At 41.2% G+C, this 22,778-nt stretch overlaps 1 pseudogene; it reads right to left on the reverse strand.

Annotated features, from left to right (window-relative positions):
- Nucleotides 1-8,993: 8,993 nt before the first annotated feature.
- LOC119330398 lies at nucleotides 8,994-10,810 on the reverse strand (annotated as a pseudogene).
- Nucleotides 10,811-22,778: the final 11,968 nt, after the last annotated feature.

Here is a 22,778-nt window from a genome sequence, read left to right on the forward strand (position 1 = left end):
TAGCATGCTATTAATTGCACGTTAAACACGTTTAACGCTCGCCATTGGAGCAGTCTAGATTGTTGGATTGACTTGGTTCGATGTCCGAGATCAGTTGGATCTGCCTCTTTGGGTCTTTTTATATTGGCATAGATTCTTGAAATGGTCCCTTCTTTTCCAAGCCGATGGGCAATACCCATGGTAGGACCGGCCCAAGAGCTCGCGGATTTGAAAAAGGTTCATCATTTTTTTAATTATTTGATGGATCAGAGAAATTTCACAAAAATCAAAAGAAAATCACTAAAAAAAGGCTGCAAAAAAGCGTTCCCTGTTTTGGGAACATCGGCTTCCCAGCCATTATCCCGGTTTTGGGAACCTTCTCGAAGGTCGTGAACCGCATTTTTTCTTTTTCTTTTTCTTTTTTTCTTTTTATATTCTCTCCTGTTTTATTTTTTCTGATTCTTTTTTCCTTTTTCGTATTCTTTGACTTTTCGTTCTTGTCTATTTATTTTTTCTGTTTCTCATATATTCAAAAATTTCAGCATTCAAATTATGTTAGTATTTTCCTGATTTTTTTGTGGAATTCATTTTTTACTGTTTTTAAAAACTGTCCGCGTTCAAAATCTTGTCCGCTCTTTTCAAATAATGTTCGTGTTCTGACATTCTGAGCAAGTTTGAAAGATATGAACATTTTTTAAAATTTCTGTACAATTTTTTAAAATACTAATATTTCTATTTTATGAACAAAAAAGGAACAACAAAATCCAGAGCGAAAACCATGCATAAAAAAGGGAAAGAAAAACCAAAGAGTTAACCCTTTATACGTTTTGTGAGGGAGTTGTACCGAAGCGGGTCTCTTTGTTGATGTGCAACTTGGCGTGCTGAGTGCGGTAAAGTAATCGTGGTTTCTGAAGCTCAATGTATAACTTATCATGAGGGCAGCGGGTTGAAGTTGGCTTTGTCGTGCGTCTTGGACTTGGTAGGATATATCCGATCGATCCTAGAGCTCGTTTGTGTTAAGATTGATTAATCAGCGGCACAGTGACATTGCACTAGGTTGGAAAATGACCCTGCATAATCTTTGAACAAGATTTATTAATACTTTCTCCGTCTCATAATATAAGAGCGTTTTTGACACTGGAGTAGTTTGTATGGTGACTAGGTGAGATGAACTTGCAAGAGCGTTTTTACGGAGCGTTTTTGACACAGGCAGATGGTCTAGAACTCGGAAGACTGTTCCGGTAGTTCTAGATTGATTAGTGAGTTAGCCGCATATAAAGGTTCAACACTGAATAGTACCATTACAAGAGCCTCTGAGGCAGAGAGACAAGTGGATGTTTCATATGCTACTTTTCTTGGTCAAACTAAAGTTTCATCCACTCATCGGTCTATAATGGTCTAGATTGTTCTGGCCAGTCCATATTTTCTAAAGAGGTATAGTTAATAGAAGTAATTCAAAGAACCCCGGGCCGTGTTTCATTGCAAAAGAAGCTATGATTCATCTTCCATTACACGGAATAATACCGTGCAACTATTGGCAAAGAATTACAATATAGTTATCATAGTTGCTATTGTTGTGTCAAAGAGCCCCGTCGACCCTGACGATGATCGTTGTCTCTTGCACCATCACCTCGTCCTATGCGATTGCGTAACTAGACCCGACTGTCTTTCTAGGTCCAGAGGGCCATGATGGTTCTTCAACATCTATAACCCCGACCTACTATAGTCTCTCGATGGGTCTTCCATCCAAATCCACCCACCACCGCATTATATCTAATAAATATAGAAAATGCAGTAAAATTTATCTAGGTTCACCTACATTACACCGCCCTCTCATAAAATTCTTTTTATCTAGGTTCACCTACATTACACCGCCCTCTCATAAATTATAAACAGGCTAATTTCCAAATATCAACCGAGCCCAAGTTGGTAGTCATATATACGTCCACGTATACGAACCTATATGATATGGTATACTTCCACACTAAGCAATTAAGGCAGAATGCGTCGTAGCAAGTTACCGCCTGCCTTGCTACCTGTTGCACTACGTTGTGTATGTAAGTTGTAAAAGCATCTCCAACAGGCGCCTAAGAAAATACCTCACGCGTTAAAAGTCATTGTTTCCTGTGCGTTGGAGACAAAAAACAGCGCCCCTACATATGTTGTAAAATAGAGCATGCATAAAAAAATTAGTGCATGGGTGTGTGCGCGGGCTGGTGTGCTGCAAATTTGGGGTGCCAGATTATGCATGTGGGCTGCTGCAAGTGGGGCCATCGGATTGGGCGCCGTATTTTTATACATCTGAAAAACCTCTTCGTCGCTCCCGCACGTAAAAAGACTATTTTGATGTTGTAAAAGAATTATACCGTGCCGAGACGAAGCGTGCCTGTCGGAGATGTTCTAAAGAAAAGGCTCGCTGTGTAGGTGTACACCTTTGGTCGGCTGCAAGATCAAGCCAGCATGTGCAACAGTCAAGCTATCGATCCAGCCCTGTTTGCTTCCTATCCGTGGAGCCGGGAACTAATCACCTTCGTCTAATCCTTACGTTATCGACACGGTGAAGTGCGCGCGGGTCTCACATACCCGTTGCCATGTAGGAGTACTTGGTTAACTTTTGACATCATATTCAAAAATTCGTACATACTGATGCCATACAATATTGTTTAACGAACTGAATAGGCTTCAACTTGATCTTCATATAAACCATGTAGATGCTCTAGCTATTAAATCCCGGTTTTAACGATGTGATCCTCTGCATGATGCATGCATGGGTGGAGTGGAGACTAGTGGACATGCAGATGCGATCACACTGGAGTAACTGCATTACACGCGTGCACTGGTCCAACATTTTTCAAGGGGGGCAGAGGATAGGGAAGTTAATTACGAGATTAATCCATCTAATGACTTAGGGAACTTGTACTCAAGGAGTGTCTGATTTTCATTACGCACCTAATGCACAGGGACGGAGAGTAGCCAAGGAGGAAAACAGCCACTGATTGACAGAGGACAAGTATCGGAATATTGTTTGATTCTCCCGGCTGGCGCCGTCATAGCACTTGTGCTTGTCCTGATGCATCTCATGTCAAGTTGAGTTCTAGGCCATGATCTCTCAAAAGGAGTTAAGCTCGATCTCCTCATCGATCGGTCGTCATGTTCATACACTGCATATTCTTGTTTAAGTCACCATTCTGGTATTAGAGCAACTCCAACGTAAGGACCCAAACGGACACCGATTTTATCCGTTTCGTGTCTGTTTGGGTCACCTGTCCGCCTAGTGGACATGGGGCGGACAAGCCTTGTATCCAACGCATGTCGACCCAAACTCTTCGCACCGCCCGTCCCCCTCCTCTCTCCCTCGCGCCGCCCGCCCCCTTCTCTCTCCCTCGCGCCGCCCCTCCTCTCCTCCTTGCGGATCCCCTCCCCCGCAAGATTTTTCTCTACTCGCGCCTCTGCTGCAGCCAACCTCTGCTCGCGCCGCCGTCTGGGCCTCAAGCCCCAGCAGGAGCGCGCGGAGGAGCCCTGCGTCGGTGGCCTCGCTGGGGCGTGGAGGAGCGGCCGAGCGCGCCGTGGCGACCTGCTCCGATGGCCTCGCGGCGGCACGGAGGAGCGGCCGAGCGCGCGTCGGCGATCTGTGCCGACGGCCTCGCTGCGGCGCGGAGGAGCGGCCGAGCACGCGTCGGCGACCTGCGCCGGTGGCCTTGCTGCGGTGCGGAGGAGCGGCCGAGCGCGTGGTGGAGACTAGCACCGGTGGCCTTGCTGCGGGCGTTGCAGTCGCTGACATATGGGACCAGGGCAGACACGAGCAGGCGACAGCGGTGGACGAGAGCGTCCGCTTCATACCCATTTGTTCCCAGATTTGGGTCAGATTTGGATCGGGGACGGACAGCAGGCGGACACGGACGTCCGTTTGGGTCGCCCCGTTGGGTCAAGTTTCCTGTCCGGATGACTCAAACGGATAAAATGGGTTTTTCCATTGGAATTGCTCTTAGACTATGAGGATGCTACCCGGAACCAAATCACCAAACTGGAATTCACAACATGGTAGTAGTAGATAGCACTTGGTGTGCAAAGATATATTCATCTGGATTGAGCGTGAGGAGAGGACCCAACAAAACTCTTCTGTGCCATGTGTGGATCCTCCGAAGACGATGTGCTACCCAGATGTTCTCGGAAAGAGCGCACTAGTTTATAAATAAAGGCGAGGTGAGTAATATTTTGTACTAGAAGTAATTAATTATTTTTTCTAACACAGTGCAGACGCAAGTGCTTGTATAAACGCGCATATACTTATCCTTATGAACCCTGGTGGGCAGGGGATACCTCTCTCCACCTAACTATCCTAATCACAGATTGGTTCACATACGTAATTAATTACAATAAGGTTTTTTAAGCAGAATCAATTACAAGGTGGAACGACATACAATTTTTTATAGCTAGCGAATGCACACGATTGAAGTCGTGACTAGGCACTCATCGCAAAAAGAAAAAAGTCGTGACTAGGCACATGGTGTTACATCGGTGTTGCACTAGGTTACACAAAATAAGTGAAGAAACATTTATCTTATGGTGTGCGTAACATGAATTTTGTCAATTGTGACTTCCTCTCTAATACTTTTTTCTCTGTTTTGTTTTTCTCTCTCTCCTACTATCTGTGGGGTTTTCACTGGTTTTATTTTCAAACTGTTTAAACTGTCCCACCTTTTGTTGACTTATCAAGTAAAATTATGTTTTCTTTGATAAGCCAATAAATTTTTATCAGATAAATGATTACCAAATAACATCCTAAAGTTTATTTAGGTAGATAAATCATATGCAGCATTTGATAAGTATTTATTTACACAATCATATTTTTTGTGAGCGTATTTACACAATCATATTAATAGAGACAAATAAATCACAAGCTAATATACTACTCCCTCTGTTCCTAAATATAAGTCTTTTTAGATATTCTAATTGGGACTACATATATACGGAGCAAAATGAGTGAATGTCCACTCTAAAACATTCTAGTTGTTATTAAAATGTCTAAAAAGACTTATATTAAGGAACGGAGGAAGTAGAATATTTATATCATGTTGCAATGCACGGACAGTTGTCTAGTATTGGTATATAACTAAAGACTTCATATCTCTTCATGTGCATCTAAGCACACAGCCACATTTGTGATTCTTGGTAGAAGAAAATAACTCCATCTTATCAAGGGCAGAGGAAGCATGCAATCGTTGGCGTCAAATGACACCAATGATTTCTTACAAACTTGTTAAGATTTAACAAAGTTCTCTTATAAATATGTAATGACAACACTACACATAGGAGAATGACACCATCGGTGTTTTTCCCCACCTTCTCCCCCGGTCTTATTATGTCAATGCACTAAAATTATAAAAAATATCCTATTTTAAAAAATTAGTTTAAATATAATGAAATTGGTTATTGTAACTTACTGTAGCAATAATGATCTACAACAAAGTACTATTAAGAGTAATTTAGTCTATATAATTTACATATATGCGCTACATTTAATTTTGACATTGTAGTACTGTGCAGATTTTTTTTCCGCGTGTGTAGTGCATAGAAACCTTGTTTTAGCAACAAAAAAAATCCCACAAGATAGATGCTCTACAACCATGTGGATTTTCTATGGTAGTAACTTTTATTTCTTTTGTGGAAGGCAATGATGAATATAGTTAATGGTTTTGTACCTAGATGGACTAAAAATGTGACACATTTAAAATAGATTAACCAGTATAAGGACTTGTTTATTTTTTTTAAAAATCTTATTCTTGGAGAAAACTAAAATCGGTATGAATGAATATATATTTCATTTCACATTGTTCTTAGTTCTTACATACATGTTGCTCGGGACTAACTTCACATAGCCTGCAACTTCAAGGTGAGCACTTCCTGGATGGGACCGTGGATCCCAAGGGTTTCGAATCAAGCAAGCCTGATGCTGCCAGTCTATACTTTGTTGTAGTGACGTGTCGATCATGCTAACAGTGGCAAGAGGGTCGAATTATATCCAACTTAAACTCTCCACAGTTGATGTGCATTTGCACGTCCCTATACCTCTCATGCCGACTCAACTAGCCATAGGTTAAGTTCAACCACATGTCTCTTCTCTAGTGGCACGAAGTCCTTCAAAGAATAACTACTATTTGGCGGTTATATATATGCATGTTCATTAAGAAATGGCATGGTACCATGTGCAAGATATTTGTTGGTGCATGTTGGAAGAACTAAATTAAGTAACACTTCATGTGACTGAAAGATGGAGGAACTGAAAGGATGGGAGACTTATAAAGGACACTCGGGGAAATAGAAGGTAAGAATGCAATCGTGTATGTTTATTTATTAGCACGGAAGGACAAGGTAGACATGGTATGCTTTCCTGCTGGATGTGCTTCACAATTTGATATTGTATCAGCCTAAATACAATGCATACGGAAACGAATAAGAACCCTGTATGTTTCAAACTCTAATATTGCATCGGTGTAAATACAATGCATGCATATAGAAACAAAGTAATAAGAACCATGGGCGGGAATAATTGAGAAAGTATCCAATGCTCCTCGACATGGAGTAATCCCAGAATTACCATAGAATTTTTGCATTTCTAATTTTTTTATTGAACTTCACAAAATAATTGATACACTTCTACTACACAGATCAATTATACTACAAATTTCAAATCCAAAATATTTGTAGCTCGAAAGTTCGAAAAGAAGACAAATCCAAAATTAACATTGTTGATGAGCCAACTTCAGAGTGCAAATTGGGTATACTACTTTCCACAACTAGATTTGTCCTTATTTAATTCTATATCTGTATTTTAAAATTAGATTTGAATATTTGCAACAAGATTAATATATAGATTATGTTTAGACTGAGTTTTTGTTTAACATTTGGGAGGTACCGGGAGCACTCTACGCCTCGGAATACCTGATACTTCTTGACAAATATTCGTCTATCGGGCATTGCTTTTTTTGCTAGTAGGCTGATTTCTTGAAATTTAGTAACAATTTATACTTTTTTCAAGAGATAAAGTAACTTTTTTGGGGCTTTTCGATCGATGGGCCAGTTGGTATTATGGGATCAAAATCAAGTAGCTCATACATGTATCACTTTTTAGAAAACAAAAGGTAGCTTCATTACACACAACCTCTGGAGAAACTAAACATGCATATAATCAAATTGTTACAAATCTGATAAAATTGGAAGAGAGAGAAAGAATATGTCATAGAATGTTCCCAAACACAACACATGTTGATGCTATGTCTCTTGTAACTACTATGTCAGAGGCTACTAAGAGATCATCCACATTCGATAGCAACTATGCAACCATGAGGTGTGGAGGAGCATAGTCTTCAATGCAACGCATCCATCGAGGGATATGACTGACATCATCGATATCGACCAGTGAATCAGTGACGTCAATCCCTGGATTTTCTTCTAAGGTAGCAGCATGTACTGGCGTTCCACAATGGGTAGTAATATAGACTAGTAACGTGCACATGTTACTAGTCTATGTTACTACTAAGCCACAATGGGTAGTAACATATGTGTCGTAACATGGAACACTTTATTTATTACGCTATAGACACATCTTGCCTTGATATGTGTGATGTTACTCATACTAATAGTAACTAGCTATGTTATCACTTTCGTCCCTTTGTTCATTTATTGCATGCCACATCATCTATTTAACCTAGATATGTGTGATGTTACTACTCCCTCTGTTTCTTTTTACTGTGCATATAAGTTTTGGTCAAAATCAAACTACACAAAATTTGACCAAATTTATACTCCCTCGGTCCTTTTTAGTTCGCATATAAGATTTGACTGAAGTCAAGCCTCGTAAAGTTTGACCAACTTTATTGAAAAAAGTACCAACATTCACAATCTGAAATCAATATCAATAGATGTGTCATGACTTAAAGTTTCATATTGTATAACTTTAGCATGGCAGATGTTGATATTTTTTCATGTAAATATGGTCAAACTTTGTGAAGTTTGACTTCAGAGAATTCTAATATGCAGAGTAAAAAGGACCGGAGGGAGTACTAAAAAAATATGAACATATACAATACTAAAACTATATAATATGAAAATACATTTCATGGTGCATCTGAAAATATTGATTTCATATTGTGAATTTTGATATTTTTTAATATAAAGTTGATCAAATTTTATCAAGCTTGACTTTGACCAAACCTTATATGCAAACTAAAAAGAAACGGAGGGAGTACCTAGTTATTGCATGTTGTAATTTTAACTAGTATTATTAATTTGGACATTCAACACGATTAACTCTCTGCACCTAATACGTGGTCCATGCTCTGAAAAATTGCATGCCATCAAATCTCACATTTATCATGGATATTCTATTGCGTAATACGTACTAAGATTGGGATAGATTTGACAGAAGTTCCTGCACTTGTGAAAAGACATACAAAATTGCCTCAACAAAAATGGATGAAATTGGACCGAAAAAAGCCATTCAGCTTCGTTATCGATTACTCCCTCCGTTTTAAAATAGATGACCGAACTTTATTGAAACGGAGGGAGTAGGTATCAATTGGAACATCAAGATGAATGAGTTAACTAAGTATCAGATCGACCAAATTGAACAAATGATAGCTCAAGATGCAAAGAACATTGTCCGAAATAGATTTGGACCGAAAGGAAGTACTATTATCAATTTTCAGGATTGTGTTTTCATTAAATTTTGATTCTAGAGTGCTCGCATGATCCAAGAGAGTTAAAGTGCTGCATCAAGGACTGATTATGGAGGATTTACCGTTTAGCTAGTTTCAACAATACTACAGGACCTACCATTTGAACTGATTTTTGACACGTTTAGGGAAAACACAAGTACTGCAAACGGGCATACGCAGATGCTACAGCATAGAACTAAGTTCTTCCACCACAGCGAGAAGAAAACATGAGAGAAAAGCACATCAAATGCATCAGAAGAAGCCGCACTTCAACACCAGGCAAGAACAACAGAATTATAGACCAAATTCAGGGCTCACTTATTCATAACCTGCCGTACGACAGAAGTTTCAGATCCAACCGATAACAGTGCATCACAGTTCTGTAGAAACAAAGACACCATCAACAGACCCAGATGAGACACCGGACAACTACAACGAAGGAACCAAGGCTTGCGAACCCAGAAACAGAAGCACCATTGCCAGGAGCTTACTGGCCACCACGGAGCCGGAGCACCAAATGAAGGGTGGACTCCTTCTGGATGTTATAATCAGCCAGGGTGCGGCCATCCTCAAGCTGCTTACCAGCAAAGATGAGGCGCTGCTGGTCTGGTGGGATGCCCTCCTTGTCCTGGATCTTCGCCTTCACATTGTCGATCGTGTCCGAAGACTCAACCTCCAGAGTGATGGTCTTGCCCGTGAGGGTCTTCACAAAGATTTGCATGCCACCCTGGAGCCTTAGCACCAGGTGGAGGGTGGACTCCTTCTGGATGTTGTAGTCAGCAAGGGTGCGGCCATCCTCAAGCTGCTTGCCAGCGAAGATGAGACGCTGCTGGTCCGGGGGGATGCCCTCCTTGTCCTGGATCTTCGCCTAGACGTTGTCAATGGTGTCAGATGACTCGACCTCAAGGGTGATGGTCTTGCCGGTGAGGGTCTTCACGAAGATTTGCATGCCACCCCGGAGCTTGAGCACCAGGTGGAGGGTGGACTCCTTCTGGATGTTGTAGTCAGCCAGGGTGCGGCCATCCTCGAGCTGCTTGCCAGCGAAGATGAGACGCTGCTGGTCCGGAGGGATGCCCTCCTTGTCCTGGATCTTAGCCTTGACGTTGTCGATAGTGTCCAAGGACTCGACCTCAAGGGTGATGGTCTTGCCCGTGAGGGTCTTCACAAAGATCTGCATCTGTAAACAACAAAGCACGCCGAAGAGTTAGAAACGGTACAGAGAAATCTGTAGTAGATCAAACAATACATGGAACCAGATGATACAACAGGGATGGAATTGTAACTAAGAAAACCCTAGAATAAGCTAATCAAATGATTGACAGTGATAACTTTTGAAGGACCCGCTGTCACAAATATATTAGCAGTTCTATCAGCTAGCGCAATCTCTAGCCTCATGGGTAAGGGACAGTATAAGGAAAACTGAAGGGCATCAAACAATACATAGATGGTTAAGAATAACCTGAACTGTAGAAGAGAAGTAGCTGATCGATTGACAGACAAGGGATAAATTTTAGCAGAAGTTCAATCATTAAGCCTCGTGGAAGCAAACATGTTACACGAAAATCGACGTACAACTACATGGCTATCAGGTATACTCCTTAGTCCTTACAGATCAGGCAAGGGTGCAATATGAGGGCCACAAAATCAGAAGTCCACAATAATACTACTCCTATATAGATGAAAAACCTAGGGGAATTAGCTAACTGCAACTAGAGTGATATAGATGAACCGAAACGGCAGCAAACCCATCGGAATCGGCAGATGTACTCGAAAATCCACGCATAATAGAGAGATTTAGCCACAGAATATGAATTCCAAAACTATTTCAACTACAACCGAGCCTAATCAACCTCGAGTAACCGAACCAGGAGCAATCGACCGACAATAATAGCGCCTACGCAGCAGATCTACTCCAGACGACTAACAGCAATCGAGCACTACAAACAATAATCTATGAACAGGAGGAGGCAAAGGGAACGGTCGGAGGGCCGCATACCTTGAGGAGGGGGACGAGATGGCCTTCGCTTCGATCGGTTGAGAAGATTTTCCGGCGAGATGTGAGGATAGCAGACGGGAGGGGGAGGGGAATTTATAGGCGGCTGGGAGCCTGGGACGGGAGGGAGAGAAGGAGGAAGCGCTACGGCACCGGCCGCGGATAGGGAGAGGAGGGAGAGGCGGTCGCGGTTCGTGTTTTGACCCTTTTCTAAAACTTATTTGAAATTTAAAACCTATTTAAGATTTGACTCTAGTTTAAAAAAATTGAGATCTGACTCTTTTGCTACCGTCAGAGTCCATGACGGTAGGGTTTAACAGCCTACCGCCAGGGACTTTGACGGTAGGAAACATCGCTACCGCCAACCGGGCTGGCGGTAGCCTGCACAACCTTATTGTCAAGGTGGTTGACGGTAGGCATGAGCACGCATTGTGTTCAATACTTAGAAGGTTTTTGGCGGTAGGTCATGCAACCATACCGCCAGGGACCTTGGCGGTAGGCTGTTATACCCTATCGCCATGGTCTCTGACGGTAGCAAAAGGGTCAGATCTCGAAAAAAATTCAAACTAGGATCAAATCTCGAATAGGTTTCAGAAAAGGGTCAAAACACGAAATTTAGCCTCGCGGAGTCCGTCCCCCACCACGCAATTCGATGGCCGTTTGAGGCCCAGTTCTTTTGCCAGAATCTGGGGATTCTCTCAGAATCTGACCCCTATCCAACTTCTTCCAAAAAAATTGAGCCACATTTGTTTTACAATCCTATCTAGTTATGGTCTAATTAAACAAGATTGTAAAACAAATGAGGCTTAAGGATTCTAAGAGAAGCTGGATAGGAATCGGATTTTGGGAGAATCTCGAGATTCTGGCAAAAGAACTGGGTCTGAGTTGGTGGACACCAGCCCACACCGTTGGCGCCGTACGTGGGCGTGTTCAATCGGCACTCATGCGTGAGTCGTGATTTTTGCCCCGTCACGCACGGGCATGGTTAGTGTATTATCACAAACCCCCATAGATTATGGTTTAGAGATTTGACTCATACTTCCATTTAAGATTTTGCATTCAGGGATTTTGTGCGAAGTTTCAAAACTTTTATTATTATTTTTATTTATTGAGTGGCTTTGTAATTGTTTGAAATTGAATTTGTATTCTTGAAAATTTGAAAACATGACTTTACCGACATTGGATAAAAAAATGGCATCACGGGTCTATTCTTTTTAGTAAGGATCCTTAGACTCATTCGTGTTAAATGAATTTTCCAATAGTTGTAGTTGCAATACAATGTGATGTTGTTTGAATTGGCACTTGGGGCGGAGCATCGCGAAAGTGTGTGAGCATATCTCATGGGCGATGCCAATCTAATAAGACAAACTAATGGTCAAGATTGGGAGTCGGGAAATGCAACGGCAGATTTGGTGAGAAGTCATCAGAGATAAGAAGCATGCGAGATGAGAAAACCATGACAAGATACGGTTAAGAATCAAGGCAAAGAGAAAGATGGACGCGCGCGCGGGGGGGAGGGGGGATGGGACGCAGGAAGAGGCATAAGGCATTGGCACTACTAGTGATGGATGAGTGGACCAACCGACATAATATATTTCTAGAAAGTATGTTCTTATTGGATATTTACCTATGTATTTGTTAAAAGTTAGTTCCCCGAAAATAGAATCGACACCAGTTGATTTTCCTGAAGAATACGCGCACCGAGGCACGACGAGGATGATGGGAGCTAGAGGATGGGGGTTTTGAGGATTGCCTGGGGTGACGCCAGCTTGGTGGACGAGGCAGCTTGAGTAGGCCAAAATGGGCTATTAGTGACACTGGTCTGTGGTGTGGGTCGATGAGAAAAAAGAGGAAGACAACAGCGCTTGAATTGGTTATTTCTTTTTCTTTCTTGCAAGTTGCAAATAGCAAGTCTCGTTTTGTTTGATAAATTTAAATATAACCGGATGTATTCAAAATCACTCCATCAAAATACACTCCCGATGGGGTAAAAACAAAAACACTACACCTACATATGAATTCCACGACCTTACGCACCTTTCTTCTCCACTAATCAACCCCCTCCCCCCCCCCCTCTTGATTTTCAGGGTGGGCCCGCGCTCTCCTCATGACTAATGATAGTCCTCCAAATTAGCCCTTGCATAACATTACCTAAATAAAACACGTAGATGTAGCATTGCTCGGGTAAAAACGACACCACCCCCGCTTCTGGGTGTTTCTCTCGTGCAACGTCCATGCGATTTCTGCCAAAGTGATATCACAGCAGGAAGAGATGTGTTCGTTCACGGCCCCGTCCCGCACGTCGTGTCATGGCCCATTGTTTTCCTCATGTCAGATAGTGAGTGTTGCTTTCGTTCTCATCCCCTCATTTTCTGTATAAAAATCTCTCAGAAAGAGAAACAAAAAATCAAGCAACATGATTCGACGAGACGCTTCGCTTTCGAAGGCCAGCATTATTGTTGCCTTTGCGGTGTCCACTAGCGACATATAGAGGAAGAATACAATCTCCAAGACTTGTCAAATTGTTATGACATTTCCCCGTGGACTCGTTAGGCTATGTACGTGCATATGGAATCATCGTGCCTTGCTACTCCTGTTCCACGTGTGAGCCTTTGGTTGCAACTTCTAACTCAATTGCATCAGAGATTGGATCAGTTTTTCTTTGCTGGTACAGAGCATGGGTTTTTGGCTTGCAGCGCCTGTTTATCAGATCTCTGCTGCACAGAAATGATTTATTTATGTGCAACCTTTTTTATGCAAACATAGACACTTGGCGTGCTGAATGCCTGCGTTTGCATTGAGTACGTTGAGTATATGTGTTATGTGCATATTGTGTATTGGACCTGCCTTCTACTTCGTTGTATAGTTGAGGTCCGTGGCCCACCTTTGTACATCATATATACGTGCCTATGCACGAAGAGCAATACATCATGCAATTCTCACAACATACATGGTATCAGAGCCAAGAGGTCTCGAGTTCAAGACCCGGCTGGCGTAATTAAATTGCAGCCCACTTTCGGTCCACGTTTAGGCCTGAGAAAGCCACACGTGAGAGGGGGTGTTGATGTATAATGTGCTGTCTAGTCTCTTCCATCAGATCGATCTTTTGGTTGCATTAGCTAGAGCATGCACTTCTACAGAGTAGAAGTCGTGGCTTCTGGAGCTTAATGTGTCGGACTTATTATGAGAGCAGAGACTACTATAAAGTTTGCTTCGTAGTGCATTTGAGCTGGGAGGATGACGATGCATTAGGTTGGAGAACGACCCTGCACCTAAACCTGATAATAACCTAGTGCAAGACAGGCGACATGGGATGCTGAACAAATCTTAGCGCACTAGATTAATCAATATAGTTTATGCTCGGCGATTAGAACTATGATTTATATGGTGACTAGATGAGATGAACTTGCCAGGCGTAAGATGACTAGCAAGACGGGCATGGTTATATGAAACATGGAAGATGTTTTGATCGGTTTGATTGTTCTAGGTTCATTGATTATTTGGCAGCATATAAAGGTTGAATGTTGAATAGAGCAGATCTAGGATTGTGGAATTTTGCACATCTTGTGGTATTTGACGGTAGGGTTAATCATCACGATGGTGGCTACAAACTGTTCTCCAATTTCACGAAGAAACCATCGCAGAAGCATACTTGAATTTCCCGAAACCTCTTATGCCAAAGTAACTATTTGGTCAATCAGTGACGGATCCAGGAATTCAAACTATCAGGGACTTAACTTAAGAAATACGAAAATCAACATAACTTGAGAAAAATAAAGCTATATATACTCTAAAAAGCAGCTAATGATCCAAAGTAGTTCCAGATTCTCAACAACTAGATGATGTAAAATGTTAGCATTAGAGCCCTCATTAGCAACTTCATATTCAGGACCAGTACCATGTAAAATGTTTGCATCATATTCTTCATTGGACACTTCAGGTTCAATAACATGAGATTGTATAATGTTTGCATCACAGACTTCATTAGATACAACAATTGGTTGAGTACTGACTAGGGCAGTTCCAAAATAACCAGCAATTGGTTTTATTTTCTTAAAGATCCCCTATATTACAAGTTTACAACACCATCTGGCAGTTGACCATCAAAATAAGCAAACTCGTTGTGGAATAAATTCAATACATGAAGAAGAAATCAGACTCGTTGTGGATTCAGCAATTTTAATCCACAGTAATCAGACTCATATAGTCATATTGACTGCCAAATTCAGTACTACTGTGGATTAAAACCGAATTTAGTTGGCATATCATATAGGTTAAATTCAGTAGTGGATTAAATTCAGACCATCATAATTATAGTCCCCAAAATTATTGACCAGAAAGTGAAGGCCATATGAGAAGAAACGGATTGGTACCTGCTCGTTGCGCTTGCTGCCTTTGCGAGCGGCGAACACCCATTTGCCTTAGCTCGATAATGTCCGCCGCCACTGCCTCCCACGAATTCTAAGCCCAGGGTTGCTTCTTGTTGTTCTTCCATTCGCAGATTCGCCTGGTTCTGGGCGATCGGCGAGGGCGTGAGGACGATGCGAATCCATGACGTCGAAACCGGTTAACCTTCCTTTGTGAACCAGGAGAGAAAAAGATACTGACTTTGATAACTAAACATAGAATAGAGTAGACATGCAAAATTTATTTGTTACTGAAGGGAAAACCGTTCCAGTTGTTCTTGAATAGCTTCCTTCAAAAGGATTTTTGCTTGCTCGATGATTGTCTTGCTAGAAGATATAATTTCTTGGAATTGAGGTTCAATATCTTTTAGGTGTTTACGTAACTCATCCAAAAATTTATTTACCTGTTCAACTCTTATTCTTCCTGTTGTTCGGAAAGATCAAACACACTATGTTTCTATTTCCTTATTTCGTGATGATTCATATGCTTGCGACAATAACGACAATTTTTAATTCTAATTATCCAGGTATGGGGTTTAATCATGAATCCATTGATTCTTCTTTTTAATTAAAATGTATTACTTAAACCGCTTTTTATTTGGATATGGGGGTGCACCACCCATGTCTGTGTTCCCCAGGGAAGAGACCTCTTTCAAGAGGATTCACGACATGTCAAGTCCTGGTAAGGTTCTTCGCTTTGCATCGTATTAAACCACATGCTCCACCGCTTGTGTGCGCCCTCGTCAATTCCTTTGAATTCCATTCTTATGAACGCACTCCCAGGCAGCATACTTAATGTGTTAGCTACAACATTGCACGGTTCGAGTCGCACAACACCCACAATCGCAAATCCCGCTTTTTATGGGTCCAAAGATTCTTTCGCAAAACAATCCATCTTTTTATGGTTTATCGTTTTATAATGAAAAGTAGATGACCTTGTGACTTCACCAATGACTTCTCCATTAGGTAGGTTTTTGTTAGCCCAAGAATTTATTTGTTGAGGGGAAACGAGTCCAATTTATGTGGAGGACATGATTTTTTTGGTCGGAACAAACATTTCAGATAATGAAATACACTCTACCTCTTCATGTCTCTGCATCTAATAACATTATTCATATCACAGGTTGCTTTCCTTCTGATCCTCTCATTACCTTTGTTATACAATATATTTTTATAAAGAGTTGAAAAAGGAACAACATGGTTCGATGAGACGGACGACAATTTTTTGGGCGTCGCCTTTGTTGCTGCCTTTGCCGTTCCACGAGCAACATACGGAGAAGAAAAGAATCGCTATGGAGTGAACTCGCTATGGTACTTGCATATGGAATCATCATGCATCTTATCCCGGCTCTCCTTGCATTGGCTGCAACTCAACTGCATCAAAGTTCAGAGCAGGGCATGTTGTTTTTTTTCTTGGGTGTGCAAGAGCATGCCTTTATTACTTGTAGCACATGTTTATGGTATCTATATATGCAAGGAAAATAATTGTTCCAGTTTTATTGGTGTGCAACTTGGCGTGCTGAGTGCCCGAGATAGAGTAATTGTGGTTTCTGAAGCTTAATGTATTTCAATTATTGCATGTACCATGACCACCATCGTTGTCTTTTGCAGCATCACCTCATCCTTCCCCCGTCCGGTGCAATTGTCGGACGAGTGTTCTTCTAAGCCCGGAGGGGCACAGTTCTTCCGAAATATGTATAACCCCAATCCAAAATAATTAATCTCTTGATGCTTCCAACCAAAACCCATCCAACACTGCCTCTGTCTCAACATTTGTCGGGGGCATCTATCATGCGGCTCTTACTGCTCCATGCAAGATTTCTTTTCTTAGCTCCACCACCTCATTGCCTTGAAATTCCAGCAACCTCACTGACACCACAAGTGGATAAAAGGAAGTATTGTGTTCCACCCATTTAATATGTTGAAATTGACACCAGCACCCATAAATTAGTAGTTCCGCTAGAGTTTTGATTCAGTATGTTTTCAAAATCTTCACAAGGAATCAAAGACAAGCATGGTTGTTCGGTGCGGCCGAGGAAAGGCTGAAGTCATGAACATTGACATTTTGGTGAAAATCTAGTATCCATAGAAATAGCCCACACTATAAAATTTTATCTTCTATAGCCTGGGATGACTATTGTACTCTAATCAAATGTTGTGTGACCAGATAAGCAAGATTTTTGTCCAGGTGTCCATGAGTACACGGCATTCATGAGATCTAGTTAACAAATTTTCTTTCTAGCAAATGAGTCGTTTTCTTTTTGTCAAATGAAAATGACAATATCTAGCTTTGGTTTGTTTAAAGTTCAACAGAAAACTATAATATAGCTTGGCTTACTACACTGAGAGGCTGGCACTTATGAGATGACCTTCTTTTTACACAAGATAAACCACATCAAATTCTACAACCCAAAGCAGCAACATCAAGCAAGCAAACAATGATGGTAAAATTCCATTTGTTTTGGAGAGTGGTTTTTCAGCTCCCGGGTGATGAACAGTAAAATCAAAAAAATATAGAAACAAATCAAAAAAATCTGAAACTTTGCAACATCAAAGATGATCAAATTTTGTAGGTTCTTGCAAGTTTTCATACCAAAATAAAGTTTTGAGGAGCTCTACACACGAAAAAGATTTCAGTGTTTGAAGTTTTGAGCACTTTTACCACTGAAATCTAAAAATTCATTTGTACATCTTTATCTACATGATATTTTGGCATGAAAACTTGCAAGAACCTACAAAGTTCGACCATCTCTGATGTTACAAAGTTTCAGATTTCTTTTGAATTTTTTTGAATTTACTGTTCACACCTTTCTGCTTATTTTGTTGTGTTTCGTGGGCTCTCTTTTTAGGTCATGGTCTTTTCAGTTGGAGTCGTCCCTTATATATACCTTGAATATTTCAAATAGTTCAAATAATAAATACAATATCCGGAGAAGTTAAGTACAAGCAGTTGATCTCTGATGTTGAACTTTCAACTAAGAAAGGAAGGAACTGTCCTTGCAAACATAAATTCATTTGCTTCGTTCTCTACAAGTATTAACTTTGCCTTAATTTTATTGCTTGTGTGTGTGTGTGTCGAGTCATAGCACCAGATACTAAAAAGTAGTTATGCATGACCGACTACAGAGATTGTTGGTTCCTCTACTTTTTACTATTCTAGATCATTCCTGTCCAGTCCATCCATCCTGACCAAACATTTGCCATTGTGAATTTACAACTGTCCAATAGAAATAGGACCACCATATTCCATTTAATAAGAATTGCATTGCCCCATTCACTCTCTTTTGTACTCACTTCTGTTACCCCTCTCTTGAAATATTAATTATTTCTCCTTTATTTATAAGCTAGTGTTCTTGTTGTGAGATCACCTCGTGTAGTACATCAGTTTTGGAGGATCCATGCCAGGACACGATATTGTTGGGTTCTCGTGCTCAACTCATCATACGCAAAACTGCAGACATGCATGGACAGTTTTGTGTTGGATGGTTCTTTTTATCTTTGCTAGATCTTTGTTCAAGTAGTTAATTCGGCATGAGAGGTTTCAGAAAAGGCAAATATGCCAGATGTCCATGAAGTACTTGCAGACATGCATGATGCATGCACAGTTTATGTTGAATGATTCTTTTGTCAATGGACTGGGCACGATCGACATCATCACCGAGCATGCTGCCCCAACCCCCAAAGGTCTGGAATGCTGATCATAAGCGCACGTCACCAGCTTCCGTGCATATGGAATCGTCATGCCTTGCTGCCCTTGTTCTCTGTGTGATGCAGATGCTTTCCTTGCTTTGGCTGCAAGTTGCTTTCATCGTAGCTTGCAACTCGACTACATCAAATTTCAAACCCGGGTTTACTTGCAATGCATGTTTATCTTATCTCTTTATTGCAACAAAATGATTTGTTCTAGTTAAGTATTTTATAAAAGGATTTGTTCCAGCTTATTGATGTGCAACTTGGCGTGACGAGTGCCCGAGTTAAGTAAAAGTCGTGGTTTCTGAAGCTTGATCTGTCAACGTAAGGGCAGCAGATTGAAGCTGGCTTTGTGGTGCATCTTTGACAGGGTATGATATATCAGATCGATCATAGAGCGCTTCTGTGTTAAGATGAGTTGATTAATCGGTAGCACGATGATGGTGCATTAGGTTGGAGAAGGACCATGCGCCTAAACCTGGAATGATGTAGTGCAAGATGGCGACATGGGCAGCTGAACAAATCTTGGCACTAGATTAATCAGTAGTTAATGTCTGACGATTGAAATATGATTAATCGTATGGTGACTAGGTGAGATGAACTCGCTAGGGAATAGGGGGATAGATGACTAGCAAGGCAAGTAGGGTGATCTGTCAGGTTTTGAATTCCGAAATGAAAGCAAATATGGCGACCCTCGAAATAGTCAAAATTTCCAAAATATCAATTTAGACAGATCAATGAAATTTTCGTTTGAATTTGAATAAATTTGAATTCAAACAACTAGATAAGAAGATCTAGCCGCACAATGTAGATAACATTTTTTTTTCTTTTCCTGATGGTTAGTCCATTTTCAGCAACTAACCAGCCCAGGTTCTAACCTCGGTTAGGTCATAATTTTGCCAAAAATATATTTGGTGCAAAATAATAATAAATGTAAGTACACATGAATCAAACTGTAGACGTAGTGAGTAGGAGAACAATAATGACCTACCAAAAGGTATATTACTATTGAACGATCAAAGTCCTTTTCTAGCATAGAACTACCAAAACTTTTTGAGCGAAAGATAAAAGGTTCACTCACCCTCAAAATTAATACAATTTGAGAAAAATCAATGAAATTTTAAACCACTTGGAAGATTGTTTTGGCCGGTTTGGTTGTTCAACATTGATTAATAATTAGGGTTGAATGTTGAACATGACTATTACGAGAGCCCTAAGCTTGGGTAAAGTGGATGCTTGATATGTTGTAGTTATTGGTCACACTAAGGTTTTGCCACTCAACATTCCATAACATTCTATACTGTTCTAGGTTCCATGATTTTCCTTTTGCCGATGCTAGCTCCATGATTTTCAAATGGGATTAGACAATGGAACTAGTTTATGCCACTGTTTGCCTGCAAAAAATAAAAATCGTCATTTGCCACGTGAAATAATACTGTGCAAAGTGTCAGGTAACCAACCCTGGAAGAAAGAAAGCATGAAAGGAACATGGTGAGTACGCAGGTCAAGGGTGGTAAATAAACCCGAAGAAAGTACAATAATTGGGTTAAATACTAGTGGTGGAAAAGATGACATGTTAGAAATGGACTTCCAAATGGAAGTAAAAATCAAAACAGGAACAACATAACATGAAAAATCCTTCACTACTACAGGAAATCATTCATTGCTTGGAGAAAATAAGGAACTTCTAATTACAATTTCAAACTTTCAACTAAATTCATCTCAGAGACTTACAACTAAACATATAGTGCATTGCGTCTCAATGTAGAAAATATTTAAAGTAAAATCTACTAATCAAAACATAATTCTACATCTCCCGTCTCTGTCTACACATCCTAGAGATTAGGAAGTGTTTGGCAGGGACAGTCAAGAGGCAACATTGGCGACCGTTAGAAAATGGGCAGCGGGGTGCACTAAGGGTGGCAGAGCACACGACGGGGCGAGTGCAACAGGGCCAGGGGCGAAGCCAGGAATAGGACACATAATAAATGGATATATTCAAGCAAGTTTCAGTATTTTTATGTCAAATACACGCATACCTCTATAATTGGAGGATAAGTGAGTGCAAATGCTATACCGTACGCTATACCCATACAGAAGTAATTAGATGGAATATTGTTTGATTCTCCCGCTCGGTGCCATTCTTGCAGCTTTGCTTGTTCCAATGCCTCCCATGCCGAGCTGAGATCTACGCCACGAGCTCTCAAAAAGTGTTAAGCTCGATCTGCTCATCATGGCAGTGAATCCACCGTAAAGTTCATATAATATGCTTATTCGTGTTTAGACCTCTATTTTGTATCATACGGATAGTGCCGCCTGAAACCGCATCACCAAATTTGAATTCACAACATAATAGTAGTAGATAGCGCTTCTAGTGTGGAAATTGAATAGCTTGTATAAATAAAGAAGGCAAGAAGAAGAACATAGTGTGTAGGTAGATAAATGACTGGTAGTTGAAAAACTGAAGAAAATACAATAATTCTGTTAATTTGTTCGTCGTAGTAGGTAAGATGACATATTACAAATCGACAAGCAATAAGAAGTAAAATTCAAAGCAGGAACACCTAGTATTAACATGGAAATCCTTGTGGGAAAAGCCACCGGCATACGATGGTGACATTCACTAGATCATGCAAGGTGTTTACAATGCAGGTGATTTATAATGAGACATCAATTAATTCATCCCAACCCTACACAACTTGGTGCAAACAAATGAATCAGCCTCATGTCTCCATAGAATAGTTCACACTATTATGATTCTACGCCATAGAGATGGCTACTATAGTTGGATGTTTTGTGATCATATCTGCAAGGTTTCATCGCGGAAGCATGTCGGTGGGTAGGTGCATGTCTTTCAAAATTATTCAAATATATATCTTGTTCACAATACAAATTAGTAGATAAATGCAGCTGATAACATCTTCCTTTTGTGGAGTGAAAGGGAAAAGATATATATTTCTTTGGTTTGTTGCCGCTATGCAACAAAACAAATTAATAGCTTGTGGAGCCTGAATCCCTGAACCTGTTACCAAATCCATGAAAGATAAACCACAACATATTGTGAAACCTCAAGTCAAAATAAATACAGAATGATGGTGAAGTTTCACATCATTGCATTTCCTGGATTTTTCTTTGTCTCTCCTCTCCCTGAGTTCTCATCTCCTGGTGAAGGTGCAATTACCATGCGAGGAGGATGCATATAATAATACGGCATATCAAGTGAAAATTTGTCAACCTCCTTTCGTTGAATCTGATAAATTGATGCCATGTAGATGCACAAGGTATTGGTCTCTGATGTTGAACTTTCAGCAAAGAAACGAAAAAGAGTAGTCCTCGCAGGAATAACATTATTTGCCTTTTCAGGTGTTAGTAAACCTTTTTGACTAGTAAAGATTTTAGAGAAAGGTGTGGTAGCTGCCCAGTGTCCCTCACTACCGGAAACAAAGAATTTGCCACCAGTCAGCTCTTTGTCGTCTGCTAGCGGACGACAAAGAAGGCCTTTGCCATCTGCTTATAAAAAACGAACGGCAAAGACATGGCTGACGGCAAAGAGCCTAGTTGCCATCAGCCTTTTTTGCCGTCCGCTAGTAGACGCCAAAGAGATGGGTGGGGTCCAGTGGAGGCCTAAACCCTAATGGCCCATCAGCCCCACCCCATTACCGTCTGCCAGCAGACGGCAAACCAAACGCTACCTAACGGCCCGCCCCCACCCCACCTCCCACTCTCTCTGCCCTCTCACTCCACCGCGCCCCCGACCCCAATCGCCACCGCCGCCGCCCCCGACCCCCACCGCCCTCGCCACTGCGCCGTGCCGCCCCACCACCCGCCTATGCAAGCATTAACTTGAAGAAGATGAAAAAAAGAAGTAGAAAAAGTAGAAAAAGAAAGAAAAGAAGGAAAAGAAGGTCGAGGGGTCGAGGGTCGAGGATCTCCGAGGGATCGAGGGTCGAGGGTCGTCGAGGGGTCGAGGATCGTCGAGGGGTCGGGGTCGAG

Source organism: Triticum dicoccoides, chromosome 7A, assembly GCF_002162155.2.
Source record: "Triticum dicoccoides isolate Atlit2015 ecotype Zavitan chromosome 7A, WEW_v2.0, whole genome shotgun sequence".
Lineage (NCBI taxonomy): Eukaryota > Viridiplantae > Streptophyta > Magnoliopsida > Poales > Poaceae > Triticum > Triticum dicoccoides.